The sequence below is a fragment of the Symphalangus syndactylus genome, chromosome 18 (genome assembly GCF_028878055.3).
Source record: "Symphalangus syndactylus isolate Jambi chromosome 18, NHGRI_mSymSyn1-v2.1_pri, whole genome shotgun sequence".
Classification (NCBI taxonomy): domain Eukaryota; kingdom Metazoa; phylum Chordata; class Mammalia; order Primates; family Hylobatidae; genus Symphalangus; species Symphalangus syndactylus.
In genome coordinates, this window is record NC_072440.2 from 86,197,692 (window position 1) to 86,218,533 (window position 20,842).

At 46.4% G+C, this 20,842-nt stretch overlaps 1 protein-coding gene across 1 annotated transcript in view; it reads left to right on the plus strand.

Annotated features, from left to right (window-relative positions):
- The window catches only part of ASXL2 (ASXL transcriptional regulator 2), a 555,729-nt gene that overhangs the window by 252,637 nt on the left and 282,250 nt on the right, over positions 1–20,842 (plus strand). The window lies entirely within an intron of this gene.

The window sequence follows — 20,842 nt, forward strand, 5'->3', positions numbered from 1 at the left end:
TAAGCTGGGCACAGTGACTGAACCTGTAGTCCCAGCTATTCAGGAGGCTGAGGAAGGAAGATTGCTTGACCCCAGGAGATTGAGACCAGTCTGGACAACAGAGGGGACTCCATCTGTGAAAAAATGAAGTGTTAGAGGTTTTGTTTGTTTTTGAGACAGGGTCTTGCTTGTTTCCCAGACTGGAGTGTGGAGGCCTCACTGCAACCTCAACCTCCCGGCCTCAAGTGATCCTCCCACCTTGGCTTCCTAAGGTGCTGGGATTACAGGTGTGAGCCAACAGGCCCAGCCAAGATTTTTTCCTGTAGAAGGCCTAATTTGGGCCGGGCCTAGTGGCTCTCACCTGTAATCCCAGCACTTTGGGAGACCGAGGTGGGTGGATCATTTGAGGTCAAGAGATCGAGACCATCTTGGCCAACATGGTGAAACCCCATCTCTACTAAAAATACAAAAATCAGCTGAGCATGGTGGCACACACCTGTAGTCCCAGCTACTCGGGAGGCTGAGGCAGGAGAATCGCTTAAACCAGGGAGTCGGAGGTTGCAGTGAGCCAAGATTGCACCACTGCATTCCAGCATGGTGACAGAGCAAGACTCCATCTCAAAAAAAAAAAAAAAAAGCCTAATTTGGAGAGTAATACCACTACATAAATTTTGGGGATAATGGACAGTTGAAAAATTTGAAAAACCCAACACAAATGATAAATGTTTGAAGTGATGGATAACCTCATTTGTAATGATTTGATCATTACACACAGTATGCATGTATCAAAATATCACATGTGCTTCCATTAATATGTACAAATATATATCAGTAAAAAAGATTTTTTCACTTTATTTTTTATCCTGTAACCAACAAATTTATCACATAGAAACCTTTCCCCATGAACTCATATTCTGAAACTTTAGGAATTATTAGATTTATTAACAAATTATGGATCATACACTTTTTTTTTTTTTTGAGATAGAATCTCACTCTTTCACCCAGACTGGAGTGCAATGGCACAATCTCGGTTCACTGCAACTTCTGCCTCCTGGGTTCAAGTGAAACTCCTGCCTCAGCCTCCCAAGTAGCTGGTATTACAGGCACCGCCACCATGCCTGGCTAAGTTTTGTATTTTTAGTAGAGATGGGGTTTCACCATGTTGGCAAGGCTGCTCTTAGACCCCTGACCTCAAGTGATCTGCCCTCCTCAGCCTCCCAAAGTGCTGGGATTACAGGAATGAGCCACCGCGCCCAGCCCCTGGACTACATTCTTTATAGAGCAATTTTGAAAAAAGCATAAGCCCTAAACTAGAGCGTGAGCCACTGTGCCTGACCAGGATAGTCTTGAACTCCTGACCTCAAGTGATCTGCCTGCCTCGGCCTCCCAAAGTGCTGGAATTACAGGCGTGAGCCACTGTGCCCGGCCAGGATCATACCTTTTCTTTTTTTTTTTTTTTTTTTTTTTTGAGGCAGGGTCTCACTCTGTCTCCCAAGCTGCAGTGCAGTGGAACAATCATGGCTCACTGCAGCCTCAGCCCCTCGGGCTCAAGCAGTCCTCCCACTTCAGCCTCCTGAGTACTTGAGACTACGGATGTGCACCATTATGCCCAGCTAATTTTTATATTTTTTGTGGAGACGGGGTTTTGCCATGTTGCCCAGGCTGGTCTTGAACTCCTGGGCTCAAACAATCCAGCAGCCTTGGCCTCCCAAAGTGCTGGGATTACAAGTGTGAGCCAACATGCCCCACCATATCTTTTAAATCATAATTCGACCCCTGCACGTAACTCACAGATGAGGAGTCTAAGATTCAGAGAAGTTAGGGCCTTCCCAGAGGTCACACTGTTAGTGCACAGCCTGGACTATCCGGGCAAGGAAAAAGAGAAGAAAACCTCCACAGGATATCATATTACCTCAAGGTGAGAATTGGGAGGATTGAGAGGCTCGGCCAGTACTTAGCATTTGGATTCTCTAAAGTTAATTAAAGATTTTGCTGGAGTGAGGCCTAAGCATCAAGCAGTATCTGCCAGTGAAGCAAGCAGAAGTGATCAAGGTATGGAAGATCTCTGACTCTAGAAAAAAAGAGTAAAATGGGGATCTACAGAGGCCTAAAGGATAAACCTAGAGTTATGAAGAAATATTTCATAGAAGTGGAAACAGTGAAAGAAAATGCCAATCTACTGCTAGTTTAGGGGTTACACTTTTTTCAAAATTGCTCTATAAAGAATGTAGTCCAGAGGCCAGGTGCGGTGGCTCATGCCTGTAATCCCAGCACTTTGAGAGGCCCAGGCGGGTGGATCACTTGAATTTAGGAGTTTGAGACCAGCCTGGCCAACTTGGTGAAACCCCGTCTCTACTAAAAATACAAAAATTAGCCGAGCATGGTGGCAGGTACCTATAATTCCAGCTACTTGGGAGGCTGAGGCAGGAGACTCGCTTGAGCCTGGGAGGCCGAGGTTGCAGTGAGTCGAGATCGCACCACTGCACTCCAGGCTGAGTGACAGAGCGATACTCCATCTCAACAACAACATCAAAAAGTGTAGTCCAGGCCAGGTGCAGAGGCTCATGCTTGTAATCCCAGCACTTTAGGAGGCCAAGGTAGGCAGATAGCTTGAGTCTAGGAGTTCCAGACCAGCCTAGGCAACATGGTGAAGCCCCATCTCTAAAAAAAGCAAGAAAAAATTAGCCTGACATGGTGGTGAGTTCCTGTGATCCCAGCTGCTCGGAAGGCTGAGGTGGGAGGATTGCTTGAGCCTGGGAGGCCAAGGTTGCAGTGAGCCATGATCCTGCCACTGCACTACAGCCTGAGCAACAGAGTGAGACACTATCAAAAAAATAAATAGGCTGGGCACAGTGGCTCACGCCTGTAATCCCAGCACTTTGGGAGGCTGAGGTGGGTGGATCACGAGGTCAAGAGATCGAGACCATCCTTGTCAACATGGTGAAACCCTGTCTCTACTAAAAATACAAAAATTAGCTGGGCGTAGTGGCGTGTGCCTGTAGTCCCAGCTACTCAGGAGGCTGAGGCAGGAGAATCGCTTGAACCCGGGAAGTGGAGGTTGTAGTGAGCTGAGATCATGCCACTGCACTCCAGCCTGGGCGACAGAGCAAGACTCTGTCTCAAAAAATAAAAAATAAAATAAATAAATAAATAAATAGGAGGCTGGACGCGGTGGCTCACGCCTGTAATCCCAGCACTTTGGGAGGCCGAGGCCAGCGGATCACGAGGTCAGGAGATCGAGACCATCCTGGCTAACACAGTGAAACCCCGTCTCTACTAAAAATACAAAAAATTAGCTGGGCATGGTGGTGGGCGTCTGTAGTCCCAGCTACTCGGAAGGCTGAGGCAGGAGAATGGCGTGAACCCGGAAGGTGGAGCTTGCAGTGAGCCGAGATTGCACCACTGCACTACAGCCTGGGTGACAGAGCGAAACTCTGTCTCAAAAAGAAAATAAATAAAATTAAATAAATAGAAAGAAAGAGAGAGAGAAAGAAAGAAAGAAAGAAAGGAGGGAGGGAGCGAGGGAGGGAAAGAGAAAGTAGTAGCCCAAATATTTGCAAAGCCAAGAAAAAAGAGGCATATTTATATGTTTATACTATCGATTAAGGTATTATCTCTATATTTTTCTAGAAAAAGCATAGCTGACCAGTTCATGGTTCTAGTCTTCAACTTAAGCTTTTAGGACCTGCCTCTACCTTATAAAAAATTCCTGCCTCCAAAGATACTGAGGCAGGATCATCTTTACCACTGTTCCCATGCATATTCAGTTTCTATACCTGATTTCTTACTCTTTTATCCCTCCCCAACTTGCTCTCCGTGTTCTTCATAAGAATTGAGTCTTCCAGGCCGGGCATGGTGGCTCACGCCTGTAATCCCAGCAGTTTGGCAGGCCGAGGCAATCGGATCACCTGAGGTCGGGAGTTCCAGCCTAGCCTGGCCAACATGGAGAAACCCTGTCTCTACTAAAAAATACAAAATTAGCCAGGCATGGTGGTGCATGCCCGTAATCCCAGCTACTCGGGAGGCTGAGGCAGGAGAATTGCTTGAACCCAGGAGGCGGAGGTTGCAGTGAGCCGAGATCACACCATTGCATTCCAGCCTGGGCAAAAAGAGGGAAACTCTGTCTCAAGAAAAAAAAGAATCGAGTCTTCCCTTGAAGGGCCGGCCCACTGCTACGTCATCACCTTGCTGTAAAACTTTCCCCTCCAGTCTCCAGGACTTTGTGTATTTACTACTGCTTATTTCCTGTGTTCACACCCACAGTCTTCCTGCAGGGACTTCATGAGGATAGATCTTGGTTAGACTTTCCTGATGCTAAGTACTGATTGCCTAGTGGCTGGCAGCTCGTCAGTATTCTGCTCTGCCTGCATGTCTTGACTTAGGCCTCCTGTTAGAAAATAATTGCCCCACCGGGCATGGTGGCACATGCCTGTAGTCCCAGCTACTTAGGGGGCTGAGGCAGGAGGCCCCTGGAGCCTGGAAAGTCAAGGTTGCAGTGAGGCAAGATCCCGCCACTGTACTCCAGATTGGGCAACAGAGCAAGACCCTGTCTCAAAAAAAAAAAAAAAAAAGCTGGGTGCGGTGGCTCACGCCTGTAATCCCAGCACTTTGGGAGGCCTAGGTGGGCAGATCACAAGGTCAGGAGTTCGAGGCCAGCCTGGCCAACATGGTGAAACCTCATCTCTACTAAAAAAATAAAAGAATTAGCCAGGTGTGGTGGTGCGTACCTGTAAGCCCAGTTACTTGGGAGGCTGAGTCAGGAGAATCGCTTGAACTGGAGAGGCGGAGGTTGCAGTGAGTTGAGATCGTGCCACTGCACTCCAGCCTGGGCGACAGAGCGAGACTCCATCTCAAAAAAAGAAAAGAAAATGATTGCCCCAGGAGTGTTCCCCAGTCCATTGGATATGTTTGTTCTAATCCACTGCCAAGGATGCCTCAGTTCTGAAATGCTGATCTCAGCTGTCTGTTGAGGGGCTCCAGGCCCTAGCCAAAGAGTCTTATTTTCTATCCTAGCTTCCACATGCTAAACTTCAGAGAAGCTGAATGAGACTTCTTTCCCACACTATCTTCTGTATTCCCACAGTAAACTTCTGGGCTCAATCAAGTCTCCTGCCTCAGCCTAAGCAGCTAGGACTACAGGAATGTGCCACCGTGCCTAATTTATTTTATTTTTGTAGAGATAAGTTCTCACTATGTTGCCCAAGCAGGTCTTGAACTCCTGGCTTCAAGCAATCCTCCTACCTCGGCCCAGTGTCTTGCATGTAGTAGGAGCTCAATAAACTTTAGTTAAATTAAATTGTATCTATATTGGGAGTAATGTTGGAAGTTGTAACTAATTTTCTGCTCCATGAAGAAATGCCCCAACCAGCCTCTATGTCAACATGGCCAGTGAGCTTGCCATGCAGACAGCTGATTGCAGGGCTGGGTATTTGTGGCAAAAAAGCATTCCACAGACTGAGAGTAACTATGTTTTTCTATAATATCACCCATTTGTTTTAATTCCATCCTCTAGAGCAACACAGGATAAATCTTTCCCTAATTTCACATGACAGCGCTTTAACTATCTGAAGATAGTATTGGTGTTTTCCTCTAGGCTGCTTCAAGTTAACCCTTTCTCTTTTTCTTCCCCTTCTAAGGTGTTGAAACTCTTTTCAGATAAGACGATTCTCAGAAAACTATCATCACCATCATTCTGCTTTGCTTATGTCTCTCTTAGAGTATGACACCCATAATTGAACATTATGCTTGAGTTGAGGGCATAATCCCATGGAAATAACCAGATCAAGCTACTACTGGCAGGTAGTAGAAATATCTAAGACGAAGATGGTTTCAAAACCACCTTCCAGGTTAACTGCATTGTAACTAAAGAGCTATGCAATAAACTATGATTAAAATTACATTTCACATTTACAAATTTAAAATAGACCAAGAAGGCTAGACACAGTGGCTCGTGCCTGTAATCTCAACACTTTGGGAGGCTGAGGAGGGAAGATCACTTGAGCCCAGGAGTTCACAATCAGCCTAGGCAACATGGCAAGACCCTGTCTCGGACAGGCGCAGTGGCTCATGCCTGTAATCTCAGCACTTTGGGAGGCCAAGACGGGAGGATCACGAGGTCAGGAGATCAAGACCATCCTGCCTAACACGGTGAAACCCCGCGTCTACTAAAAATACAAAAAAATTAGCTGGGCCTGGTGGCGGGCGCCTGTAGTCCCAGCTACTCGGGAGGCTGAGGCAGGAGAATGGCGTGAACCCGGGAGGTGGAGCTTGCAGTGAGCCGCAATAGCGCCACTGCACTCCAGCCTGGGCGACAGAGAGACTCTGTTTAAAACACACACACACACACACACACACACACACACACACACACCTGTCTCTACAAAAAATAAAATTAGCTGGACATGGTGGCTCAAGCCTGTAGTCCTAGCTGCTCAGGAGGCTGAGGTAGGAGGATCACTTGAGCCCAGGAGTTCAAGGTTGCAGTGAGCTGTGATGGTGCCTCTGCACTCAAATCTGAGAGACAAAGGAAGACCTTGTCTCAAAAAATAAAATAAAATTAAGAAGAAGAACAGGCAATTAATAGAAGTGTATGACTATATGAAGAAATATTCTAATACAAAATATTCAAGTTTGTAACCAGAGAAATTAAAATTTAAACAATAAGATAATATTTTCTATCCATCAGCATGGCAAAAATTAGAAAGATGGATAATACCAAGTGTTAGTAAAGAGGTGAAGAGATGAGAACTCTCCTGCATAGCTGACGGGAATTCAATCTGGTCTAGCCATTCTGGGAAGCAACCAGGCAATATTTAATAAATAATGTACATACCTGTGACTCAACAGCACTATTCCTGAGGGCGTCCAACATAAATTCCCACACATGTTTATCATTGCTTTGTTTGTCGTAGCTAGATGTTGGGTTGGAACCAATCTAAGCATCTATTACTAGGAGAATAAGTAAATAAAATACAATGGATGTTGCCTGAGTTAGAGCAGATCAGAAAGGGTTGGCTTGGGTTTGAAAATTGGCTATTATGACAACTCAGACCCAAGTTAAGGTTGTTAGCACTTCTGTTTATTAATAAACTGGGGCCAGGCGCGGTAGCTTAAGCCTGTAATCCCAGCACTTGGGGAGGCCACAGCAGGTGGATCACTTGAGGTCAGGAGTTTGAGACCAGCCTGGACAACATGGTGAAACCCCGTATCCACTAAAAATAAAAATAAAAAAATTAGCCAGGCGTGGTGGCGCAGGTCTGTAATCCCAGCTACTTGGGAGGCTGAGGCAGGAGAATCGCGTGAACCCAGGAGGCAGAGGTTGCAGTGAGCTGAGATCATGCCACTGCACTCCAGCCTGGGTGACAGAGCGAGACTCCTGCTCAAAAAAAATATAAAAATAAAAATAATAAACTGGCAAACAAGCTAAGCAAAGAACAATGATACAGGCATGCAATGTGAAATAAGCACATAAGCAAAGAACACAAATAAGCAAAGAACAATGCTTTTCTAGTTCCTCACAGAAACATGCCTAAGTTCTAGTGATCACTGCAGGCCTTACTCATGGCCTATCCCACATTCATAGGGAGAAAACTGGTCTAATGAGATCAGAGTTGGGACTAGCTTTTTTTTTTTGCCCTGAGACGAAGTCTCACTCTTATTCCCCAGGCTGGAGTGCAGTGGCATGATCTCAGCCCACTGCAACCTCTGCCTCCCAGGTTCAAGCAATTCTCCTGCCTCAGCCTCCCGAGGAGCTGGGATTACAGGCACCTGCCACCACACCCGGCTAATTTTTGTATTTTTAGTAGAGACAGGGTTTCACCACGTTGGCCAGGCTGGTCTCGAACTCCTGACCTCAGGCGATCCACCCACCTCGGCCTCTCAAAGTGCTGGGATTATAGGCATGAGCCACCGCACCCGGCCTGGGACAAGCTTTTTTCGTAGGATTAGCCTCAGGAGGAGGCCAGGTCAGCATTCAAGGGCCTGCCGTATACCATATAAGAAAGTTTCTTGTATTATTGGGCTGATAGCATGCTTGCCCATGGCCGATCCCACATGCACTATTAAGCCCCTAACTAGCTGCATCTTCAGCAACATGGTGAACTGAAACAAAGAAAACAGAAAATAATTTATAGGCCGGGCATGGTGGTCACACCTGTAATCCCAGCACTTTGGGAGGCCAAGGCAGGCAGATCACGAGGTAGGAGTTTGAGACCGGCCTGTCCAACATGGTGAAACCCTGTCTCTACTAAAAATACAAAAATTAGCCGGATGTGGTGGTAGGCACCTGTAATTGCAGCTACTCGGGGGACTGAGGCAGAATTGCTTGAACCTGGGAGGTGGAGGTTGCAGTAAGCCGAGATCATACCACTGCACTCCAGCATGGGTGACAGAGCAAGACTCTGTCTCATTAAAAAAAAAAAAAAAAAGATTTATAATACAATGCCATTCAGGTAAATTACAAACAACAACTTTCTTTTATGAGGTTTCACACATGTTTAATAACATATATCAAACATAATACACATGGAACCTATGAAAGAAGAAGGCAATGAGAGGGAAGAAGGGGGAAAAAATAGACCAGGTGCAGTGGCTCATGCCTGTAATCCCAGCACTTTGGGAGGCCGAGGTGGGCTAATCACCTGATGTCAGGATTTCAAGACCAGCCTGGCCAACATGGTGAAACCCCGTCTCTACAAAAATACAAAAATTAGCTGGGCATGATGGCAGGTGCCTGTAATCCAAGCTACTCGGGAGACTGAGGTGGAACAATTGCTTGAATCCGGGAGGCGAAGGTTGCAGTGAGCCGAGATCATGCCATTGCATTCCAGCCTGGATGACAGAGCAAGACTCCGTTTAAAAAAATAAAAATAAAAAGAAGGGGGAAAAATATAAAATGAGTAGGACCTTGCACAGACCACATAGTCAGTGGTCAATGTGCTAGAAAGTGAGGGATATGATTAACTTAGTGCTCTGCATCCCAGATCTAAATTTTTAAACAAATTGAGAAGATCGAATTGCACATGGAAGCAGACGACATTGATATTGATACTCTTTATAGTTATCATTTCCAGAAAAATATCAAACGAGAAGAAAAACCCTAAATATTTGGTTTGGATTAATACAAAGAATATAGATTCTGGCTGTTTGCTTTTATGCCTAACTGCCACATAGCATAACAGTAGTTATGCAAATTAAAAAATGTGACAGACTTATTTCATCATATGAACTTGGCCATGGATGCCCAGACTTTATGGAATTGTCAGTTCCTGAAGCTTGGTGCTCAACTCTCAGCTGTCAGCTCTTTCCCCTCTCTGTCTGGTTCTAGCTGTTTGGAATAATCCAGTTATTTTCAAGCTACCTCACCTTTTTCCTGGAGCCAGAGAAAGAGTAGAAGTATAGGTTATCAAAAGCCCTTACACACCTGCTAATTGAGTCAGTCACTGCCAAGACAATATCTAAAAGCAGCCGTCTCTGTTGTCCAAAATACCTCCAAGAAAAATAACAGGGGCCGGGCGCAGTGGCTCACGCCTGTAATCCCAGCACTTTGGGAGGCCAAGGCGGGCGGATCACGAGGTCAGGAGATCGAGACCATCCTGGCCAACATGGTGAAACCCTGTCTCTACTAAAAATACAAAAAATTAGCCGGGCGTGGTGGTGCGCACCTGTAGTCCCAGCTACTGCAGAGGCTGAGGCAGGAGAATAGCTCGAATCTGGGAGGTGGAGGTTGCAGTGAGCTGAGATCGCGCCACTGCACTCCAGCCTGGGTGGCAGAGCAAGACTCTGTCTCAAAAAATAATAATAATAACTTAAAAGACAGGCCGGGCGCGGTGGCTCATGCCTGTAATCCCAGCACTTCGGGAGGCCGAGGCAGGCGGATCACGAGGTCAGGAGATCGAGACCATCCTGGCTAACACAGTGAAACCCCGTCTCTACTAAAAATACAAAAAATTATCCGGGCGAGGTGGCGGGCGCCTGTAGTCCCAGCTACGCAGGAGGCTGAGGCAGGAGAATGGCGTGAACCCCGGGGGGCGGAGCCTGCAGTGAGCTGAGATTGCGCCACTGCACTCCAGCCTGGGTGAAAGAGCGAGACTCCGTCTCAAAAAAAAAAAAAAAAACCAAAAACTTAAAAGAGTATAGTTTTACTGTTTGTAACTCAAAGGATAAATGCTTGGGGGGGATGGATACCCCATTTTCCATGATGTGCTTCTTTCACATTGCATGTCTATATCAAAACATCTCATGTACCCTATAAATATATACACCTACTATGTACCCACAAACATTAAAAACAAAAAGAAAAGAAAAAATACCCTCAAGAGGAAGCTAGACTTTTGCCCATGTAGCTTATGCATTCAGGGTTCCACTACCTTTTGCCCTCCCTCAGGGCACTGGTGTCCACAGGGCAAACCTGCCCTGTGTCCGTGAAGGCCAAATAGGGATGCTATTTCTTTCTTTCTTTCTTTCTTTCTTTTTTTCTTTTTTTGAGATGGAGTCTCACCCAGTCGCCCAGTCTGGAGTGCAGTGGCACAATCTCAGCTCCTGCAACCTCCGCCTCCTGGGTTCAAGTCATTCTTCTGCCTCAGCCTTCTGAGTAGCTGGGATTACAGGTGTACAGCTACACAAAGAAGCAGGCACAGGGAGGGCGACTGAGAGCAGTAGCATTTGGTTTCTGGGGCACCTCTGGGCCCCAGAGCTGGATGGGATCCCAAGTCCAGTGCTGGCCACCATGGTGCTACAGGCTGCAGAATCTCTTTGGCGTCCGGCAGGGGCAGTGATGAACTCACTGCTTGGCCTGACAGACTGAATTTGTGGCCTGTTTCTTTCCGCAGATCCCTGAGACTGTTTCTCTAGCCTTCCCAGTAATTCTGAGAGCTTCCCAATAGCCTTTCAGTAAATGTATGTTCTGCTTCTAAATGCCAAATATCAGTTTCTGTTGCAACCAAAACCCGTGACTGATACACTTCTTTCTGGTAAAATTCCCAAGATGACTCCAGCTCTACCTGACATTTGTGCACGTCCACTTCCTCTTTCCCACCTTCTGCTGACCTTGCCACTTGAATGTGCTGCACCTCTGCTAAAACTTGGCTCCTGCCTGCCAGCCTCCCCTCCAAGGCTGCTGCAGCCTCCGTTCCTCTTTCCTGGGTCTCCACTGCCTCTTTCTAGCCCCCTCTACCCCAGGTTCAGGTGACCTGTGCTCCCAGCCCATCCTGAGGCCTAGACAGGTTGGGCAGTCATCCTAACCCTGTCATGATGTCAGCACTGGGCCTCGTGCTGGCAGGGCAGAGTCCTCAGATGCTAGAAGGGAGGGTCACCAGGAGGAAAGAGGGACACAGGCAAAGAGACAGGAAAGTTGCAGAGGCTCCCTTTTTTGTTTGTTTGTTTGTTTTGAGACGCAGTCTTGCTCTGTCCAGGCTGGAGTGCAGTGGCACCATCTTGGCCCACTGCAACCTCCGCCTCCTGGGTTCAAGCTGATTCTCCTGCCTCAGCCTCCCATGTAGCTGGGATTACAGGTATGTGCCATCACACCCAGCTAATTTTTTTTTTTTTTAGGCGAATCTCACTCTGTCACCCAGGCTGGAATATAATAGCTCAATCATAACTAACTGTGGCCTCAAACTCCTGTGCTCAAGTGATCATCCTGCCTCAGCCTCCCAAGTAGTTGAGATTACAGGTGTGAGTCACTACACCCAGCTAATTTTTTTTTTTTTTTTTTAGTGGAGATGGGGGTCTCACTATGTTTCCCAGGCTGGTCTTGAACTCCTGGCCTCAAGCAGTCCTCCTGCCTCAGCCTCCCAAAGTTCTGGAATTACAGGCGTGAGCCACCATGCCTGGGGTATTTTTGTTTTTTTTTTTTTTGAGACGGAGTCTTGCTCTGTCACCCAGGCTGGAGTGCAGTGGCGCAATCTCGGCTCACTGCAAGCTCCGCCTCCCGGGTTCACGCCATTCTCCTGCCTCAGCCTTTCCGAGTAGCTGGGACTACAGGCGCCCGCCACCACGCCCGGCTAAATTTTTGTATTTTTAGTAGAGACGTGGTTTCACCGTGGTCTGGATCTCCTGACCTCGTGATCCGCCCGCCTCGGCCTCCCAAAGTGCTGGGATTACAAGCGTGAGCCACCGCGCCTGGCCGGTATTTTTATATTTTATCTAACAACATGAGTTTCCATTTATGGAGCTCCTGCATTGTTCTGGCCCTTTAGAGGCATGACTTCACAATAATACGTTGATGTAGGAACTGTGATCATCCCCATTTTCAGATGAAGAAACAAGTGTTTAAATAGGTTAAAAGAGGCCGGGCATGGTGTCTCACACCTGCAATCCCAGCACTTTGGAAGGCCAAATCTGGCGCATAGCTTGAGGCCCAGGGTTCAAGACCGGACTGGGCAACATAGTGAAACCCCGTCTCTACAAAAAATACAAAAAGTAGCAGGGCATGGTGGTACACGCCTGTAGTCCCAGCTAGTAGGGAGGCTGAGGTGGGAGGATTGCTTGAGCCTGGGAGGCGGAAGTTGCAGTGAACTGAGATCGCACCACCACACTCCAGCCTGGGCAACAGAGCGAGACTCTATCTCAAAAAAAAAAAAAGAAAAATAAAAAGATGTTAAAAGACATGGAATGTGGGGTGCAGTGGCTCATGCCTGTAATTCCAGCACTTTGGGAGGCTGAGGTGAGTGGATCACCTGACATCAGGAGTTCCAGACCAGCCTGGCCAATATGGTGAAACGCCGTCTCTACTAAAAATACAAAAATTAGCCAGGCATTGTGGTGGGCACCTGTAATCTCAGCTACTCGGGAGGCTGAGGCAGGAGAATCACTGAACCCCAGAGGCAGAGGCTGCAGTGAGCTGAGATTGCACCACTGCACTCCAGCCTGGGCAACAGAGCAAGACTCCGTTTCAAAAAAAAAAGAGATGGAATGTGATGGTGCCTGGTATTTCCTTCAAAATAAGTGGGAGCAAGGGGGGTAAGTAGAGTATAGATGAAATAAAGTCACAGTGGGTTAATGATTATTCAAGCTGGATAATGAGTATATGGAAGTTCATCATACTAATGTGTGTCATTCATATATATTTGAAGCTTTCCATAATTAAAAGTTGTTTTTAGTCTGATCTAAGTCATACAACTATAAATGATAAAATTAGGTTTTGATCCCAGGCCCTCCTAACTTCAGAGCCTGCTCTCTTAACCTCTACACTGGATACCTGGCAAGGTGCCTAAAAAGAGCTAAGCAGAAAACATAAGTGATTTTCAGAGAATTCAGAAGGAATTTGGAAGCCTCTCAATTAATTTCTGCTCCGTTTTCTAGGTACTTCATGGGAAGGATCAACACAAGTAGAGCCAGATATTAATACCCCTCACCCAGAGCTTCTTATACAGAAGATGCCCTCCTTTTTTCTGCCTGCTTCTGAGTAGGTGCAGAAGCACCCATGAGAGAGTGGTTGGCAGCCAAAGTTTTCTAAAAACACCCAGGCAACAGCTGTCCTTGGTTGTCACCTGACTCACCGGGCCCTGAGTCAGCACCACTCCCTTACACAGCCTCCCCTGCTGAGCCAGATCTGACCTGCCCTTTCCTGGCTGGGCTGAACTAGTTGGGCCAGCCCAGCTCTGCGCTATCCCAGCATCCTCCTCAGTGAGCAGCTTCTTGATCCCTTACATGCATCTGGAGTTCCCACCCATGTGCTACCCTTGTCATCCAGGGCAGCAACCATATGCCTGAAACTCTAGCTCTGAAGAGAGCTAAAAGGCCCACTCCATGTCCTCAGAGGCGTGAACAGGGAACTGGAATCTGGATATACATGACATACGATGGCCTGGGCACCAGCATCTTCCACCATCTGCAGAGGAAAGTCCTCCCTCTCTGGGTATGTCTGGGATTTGCTTTAGGCAAAAAACCAGAATGAAATGTAAAGACACCCCCCTATTCCTGCAGAGCAGGATTCTAACACTAGGTTCAGTCCCAGAAGAGAACAAGGCTGGGGCAATATGGAGACCAAGATTTTGCTTCTGTGTTTGGTCTGTGTTTCTGTGAAAAACTCTTATGGATCGTCTCATCTCAGCCTTTTCTTGGCCTAAACATGAAGCTATAGTAAGTGCTGACATATTCTCCAGGCGTTGGTGGGGACCGAGCCTGGCGCCATAATTGGAGGACACAGACACTGACCTCATTGCTAAGTCATTAAGGTGACACCTGTTTCCAACCTCAGACATCCAGGCCACCCTGCTCTGAATCCTGGCCCTGCCACTGAGGCATACGTGACCTTGAGCTAGTAACTAACCTTTCTCAGTCTCAGTTTTTCTCATCTGTACAGTAGGAATACAATACCTACCTTGCAGGTTGTCGTGAGGGTCAGACAAACTAGTGCATGTGAAGCACTTTGTGGGTGAACGATAAAAATCTGTGTCCTTGCCGGGTGCAGTGGTGAACGCCTATAATCCCAGTACTTTGGGATGCTGAGGCCAGAGGATGGCTTGAGCCCAGGAGTTTGAGACCAGCTTGGGTAACATGGTGAAACCCCCCTCTACAGATCCAAAAAAAATGGCAGGTGCAGTGGTGCACGCATGTAGTCTCAGCTACTCAGGAGGCTGATGTGGGAGGACTGCTCGAGCCCAGGAGTCAGAGGTTGCAGTGAGCTGAGATCATACCACTGCATTCCAGCCCGGGCGACAGAGTAAGACCTTGTTTTAAAAAAAGGCTGGGTGCAGTGGCTCCTGCCTGTAATCCCAGCACTTTGGGAGGCCGAGGCAGGCAGATCACAACAAGAGATCGAGACCATCCTGGCCAACATGGTGAAACCCCATCTCTATTAAAATTTAAAAAATTAGCTGGGCATGGTGGCATGTGCCTGTAGTCCCAGCTACTCAGGAGGCTGAGGCAGGAGAATCACTTGAACCCAGGAGTCGGAGGTTGCAGTGAGCCGAGATTGCGCCACTGCACTCCTGCCTGGCGACAGAGCAAGACTCCATCTAAAAAAAAAAAAAAAATCAGTGTCTTTCACTTTGCCTTGTTCCTTGGGACCAGCTCTTATTCAAACTGTACTGATATCAAAGCTTTTAGGCCTGAGACCAAACTCTGCCCAGCTCTCCACTGGGCATTCACACCAGAGTCCCAATAACTTCCCACTGATTCCCACGTCAAAAGACAAAATTCCAACAAATTTAGTTTAAACATTTTAACTGGCTTTCATTTGAAATTCCAGAATTGGGCAACATCTCATTCTACAAGGCAGAATGAATGTCCCCATGAGCCGAGCAGAGGAGGTTGGTTTTAGAGACAGAAAGCAGAAACAGAAAACGAAAAGTGGATTCATCATTTCAAAGTTACTTTTCTCATAAAGGTTAAAGCAGAGGGGACTTCCTTATCATGCTGGCTAAAACTGGCCTTTTTGGAAATTTGGCTATTATCTCTCATTCTCCTGATTTCTTAGAAGGTCAGATAAACTTAGTTTCAGCTTGGTGACATGAAACTTCAGCATGAGTAACTTCATTTTGGTTTGGTGTGTTGGACCTAGTGCAGGAGCTCAGTCCAAACCAATGGTCTCCAATAAATTGTATTTATACCTACATGGGCCAGTTGTTTTCTGATCGTCTGCCAGCCCAGACCACACCACAGTCCTGACTCCATAATTCCATGCACTATTTTTTTTTTTTTTTTTTTGAGATGGAGTCTCACCCTGTATCCCAGGCTGTAGCATAATGGCACGATTTTGGCTCACTGCAACCTCCGCTTCACGAGTTCAAGTGATTCTCCTGCCTCAGTCTCCCAAGTAGCTGGGATTACAGGTACTCACCTGTAATCCATGCCAGGCTGACTTTTGTATTTTTATTAGAGATGTGGTTTCACCATGCTGGCCAGGCTGGTCTCAAACTCCTGACCTCAAGTGATCTGCCTGCTTTGGCCTCCTAAAATGCTGGGATTGCAGGCGTGAGCCACCACGTCCAGCCCTTCATAATTCCATGCACTCTTAATTTGTGTCTGTCCCACTGGCTACTACCACACAGTTGGATCTGATAATTTCTGTGTACTCCCTCACTAACTCATTCCCTTCTTCCTCCTTTTCTTTAGCCTTAAAACTCCTGAAGGTGGGTTTTCCAGGGCCCCTTCTCCCATCATTGCCTTTTGTGTATTCTCATTGCTAAGGACCCACTGTCTTGAGTCTCCCACAGGCAAACAGCCAGCTCTACCCCTTCCCCTTCTTTCCTCCAGGCTCCCCTGCCAGGGAAGGGATGTTATAGCTCTCTTACAAGCGTCAGGACTTTGTGTAATCACTCCAGTTTTTCCATCTCTCTTAAAGTGTGGGAGCCACAGTCAGGCATGATATGCCAGGTATGGTTTGACCTGGTATAGTAGAAAAGACAACCACATATTTCATTGTACACATGTACTGGGGTTAATGTAACCTAAGTGTATGTTAGGACTTTGGCAACTGTGTCATGATGTTTGCTCTAATAGGTTTGTGGCCAGCTAAAAATCCTAGGCCTTTTTTCACAAACTGCAGATAAGTCTCCACATTTTGTACTGATATAGCTGACTTAATAATATCTAACTTTAATAACTCCTTTAAATTTTTTTTTTATTTTTTTGAGGCAGGGTCTCCCTCTGTTGCCCAGGCTGGAGAACAGTGGCGCAGTTTCGGCTCTCTGTAGCCTCAACCTCCTGGGCTCAAGCAATCCTCCCACCTCAGCCCTTCAAGTAGCTGGGACTAAAGGAGCACACCACCACGCCCTGCTAACTTGTATTTTTTGTAGAGACAGGGTTTTGCCATATTGCCCAGGCTGTTTTTGAACTCCTGAGTTAAAACAATCCTCCTGCCTCAGCCTCCCAAAGTACTGGGATTACGGGTATGTACCACCACACCCAGCCTAACTTTAATAATTCATCAATTTATCACTATTATAAATCATTTTGATTCTTTAACAAATAAATAGCGAGGAAAAAAAAGTGTCAGAGGGGTGATTTGTAGATAAGAGACTTTCAACCAATTGCAATATGTGGGCTGGGAGCGGTGGCACACACCTATAATCCCAGCACTTTAGGAGGCCGAGGCGGGCAGATCACGTGAGGCCAGGAGTTTGAGACCAGCCTGGGCAATGTGGTGAGCTTTATCTCCACAAAAATTAATAATACAAAAAAATCAGCTGGGTATGGTGGTGCATGCCTGTGGTCCCAGCTATTTGGGAGGCTGAGGTGGGAGGATTACCTGAGACCAGGAGGCAGAGGTTGCAGTGTGCCAAGACTGTGCCACTGCACTCCAGCCTGGGTGGAAACCTTGTCTCTCTCTCTCTCTGTCTCTCTCCTTCTATATATATATGTGTGTGTGTGTGTGTGTGTGTGTATATGTGTGTATATATATGTGTGTATATATATATATATTTTTTTTTGAGACAGAGTCTCACTGCAATGCCTAGGCTGGAGTGCAATGGTGCAATCTCAGCTCACTGCAACCTCCACCTCCCAGGTTCAAGTGATTCTCCTGCCTCAGGCTCCTGAGCATTTGGGATTACAGGCACCTGCCACCACACCTGGATAATTTTTGTATTTTTTAGTAGAGACGGGGTTTCACCACGTTAGCCAGGCTGGTCTTGAACTCCTGACCTCAAGTGATCTGCCCGCCTTGGCCTCCCAAAGTGCTGAGATTACAGGCATAAGCCACCGGGCCCGTCCTCACCTCTTCACTTTAAAATTGATAATATAACCAGGAGATGATTGGTCTTTGCTCTCACTCCTTATACAACTCAAGTCCAAACTGAGAACTTTGTTTACATCCCCTCCAATACATCCAAATTCAAAAATACTATGATTAAGGAGATTTTACTGAAGGCTTCATGGGAAGACAGAGGAGGATTACATCACACACCATAAAGCAAAGCTCAATTAGGTTCCTCCACTCCACTAGCTAAACCTGTTCTCCCTCCAAAAGTTTTCTCCCGTTACCATATTGCCAACTTTCCTCCCTTCATCTCTTTCCGTATACAACTTCTGAATTCCCTCTTTTCTTCCAAACCATTCAGCTATGGTCCCAAGTTTACCCCTCATATCATTTGCACTCAACAAAACAAAAGCACAATAGTTACTTAAAAAGCAACTGACTATTTTTCCTCAAGCATGCTCCTTGGGATAGTTGGAGGTATCTCAGTTCATTCCATGGCAATAGAGCCCATGTCAATAATAAATATTTCCTGGAGGCTTGTTAAGAATAAGATGCTGGGCTAAGCATCTGACAAAATGATTTCATGTCATGTAGTTCATTAGTGGCAAATCTAGTATAGAACTTTAATTAGAAAGGTTAAATCACAACTTTTTTTTTTTTTTTTTTGAGACGGAGTCTCACTCCCACTGTCACCCGGGCTGGAGTGTAGTGGTGCCATCTCAGCTCACTGCAACCTCCGCCTCCTGGGTTCAAGTGATTCTCCTGCCTCAGCCTCCCGAGTAGCTGGGACTACAGGCACCTGCCACCACGCCCAACTAATTTTGTGTATTTTTAGTAGAGATGGGGTTTTGCCATGTTGGCCAGGCTGGTCTCGAACTCCTGACCTCATGATTCGCCCGCCTCGGCCTCCCAAAGTGCTGGGATTACAGACGTGAGCCACCGTGCCCGGCCTAAATCACAACTTCTGAGCCACTCATATTCATGTTCTTCAGTTTTTTGTTTTTTTTTGTTTGTTTGTTTTTGCTTAACAGCCCTGTAGGCTAAATGGAAAAGGTACATGATTTCATTTTCTAAAGATAGGGAAATCGAGAGACAGTGACTGAGGGACTTTGCAACTTAGATAGTGAGAGGTCTTGATCTATGTCTGGGATATTTTGTCTTTTGCAGGATGTATGAAATTGTGGCCAAATTCACATGGAAAATGTAACGAGTAAGGGACACTGTGTAATCTAAAACACTGTTATGTGAGGTCAAGTAGAAAGGACCGAAGCATTATGATTGATAAGGAGTACCGAGAAGAGAAGTGGGAGAGGACAGACTGTCAGTGTTTCTCCCACAGTGACAGGGAAGAGAGGCCAGCACTGGGCAAGCAGGATCCTGTTTGGCAAGGGATGTCTGTCCCTGTGTGGGAAAGCATGACTCATCGGAGTGCCATAGCTCAGTGACACAGGCTCTTAAGATCTTTCAAGTCCCCTTAGCCCTACTCTGTATTTACAAAGCGACTCTTAGATATACTTTGAGCTTCTGAAGTGTGCCTTCCACAAAGCAAGGAATGTGCTGACAGGGGTTTCTTCGGGCCTATTGTCAATTATATTTCACAGAATGAATGAATAATGCTGCATCTGGTTTCTCCCTCATGGGTTTGGTTTAGAGCGAGTTTATTCATTCAACATCAGTTCAACAAATATTTATTGAGTGCCATTTACGTGCCAGGCATTGGTCGGAGCCCTTGTGACACAGTCAGATAAGATCTCTATCCTCACAGAGTGCACGCGCTGATGAGGCGGTGACACATAACAGAAAAACAAACATATCAATAAATAACTTCAAACTGATAGTCCACGCCCGGGATTACTGAATTCCTGCACAAAGGCTCAGCTGTACCGGAGGTTCTAAGACCCTCCCTGTCTCATGCATACCAGGAAGACTGAAGAAGCTTTAGCTCAATCTCAGAGGATTTAGCAGATCAAATTTCCCTCTAGTCTGACCTGGCCCCTGAGAGGCTATGTTTAGATTTAAGACCCACTACTTCTCTCACTGCTGCAGGTCTAGCCTCACGGCCTCAGTGTGTGCACACTCTATGCCCAGTGGGTTGGAAGGTCTTTCTACTCTAGCTAATGGGAACACCAGCTCTTCCCAGCCTGTGTAAGCTCTGCTGACCGATCCATTTCCTCCTCGTCTCCAGGGTTCCTTTCCCCAGTGTGTCAGTAGTTTCTTCACACACATGGCTGATTGGAACCCAAAGAATCAGAGGAAGCCGGCCCAATAATTCACACCTGTAATCCCAGCACTCTGGGAGGCTGAGGCAGGCAGATAACCTGAGCTCAGGAGTTTGAGACCAACCTGGGCAACATGATGAAATACTGTCTCTACAAAAAATACAAAAATTAGCCAGGAGTGGTGGCTTGCACCTATAGTCCCAGCTACTCAGGAGGTTGAGGCTGCCATGTTCACACCACTGCACTCCAGCCTTGGTGACAAAGTGAGACCCTGTCTCAAAAAAAAAAAAGTCAGGGGACTCCTCTGCAGGTCTCCAGGAGCCCACGTTCTCTGTGCTGTAGCCTGGACACTCTCTCCAGCTGGGACATCTGCTCTGCTCACCTCATTGGTTTCCCTTCTCTTAAGGATCACTGTCCTGAGTTCCCTGTTGACCAATGACCAGTGTCTTAAAATCACTGTTTCATATATTTCATTCAACTTTTTGCTTGATTAAGGAGAGAATAAATCTAGACCCCATTCCTTCATCATGGCAAAAAGTAGACATTGTCTTCTTCTGTTAAGTAATTGTTTTTATTGAAGCATCACACACATACACAAAAACACACAAATCCTAAGTGTATACAGCTCAATAAACTTTCACAAAATGAACACATCTGTGCAACCACCTCTCACATTAATAAATAGAATATTACCAGCACATCAGAAATGCCATGCTCCTTTCCAATCACTACCCATCCTCGCAGGGGAGCCACTTTTCTAATTTTTAACACCATAGTGACTGTTTTTGAACTTGCAGTATGTATTCTTTTGTGTCTGACCTTTTCTGTGTGTTGTGTGAAGAAATAGTTCCTTTTCACTGCTATGTAACATCCCATTTTATTTTATTTTATTTTATTTTATTTATTTTTTGAGATGGAGTTTCGCTCTTGTTGCCCAGGCTGGAGTGCAATGGCGCAATCTCGGCTCACTGCAACATCCGCCTCCCGGGTTCAAGCGATT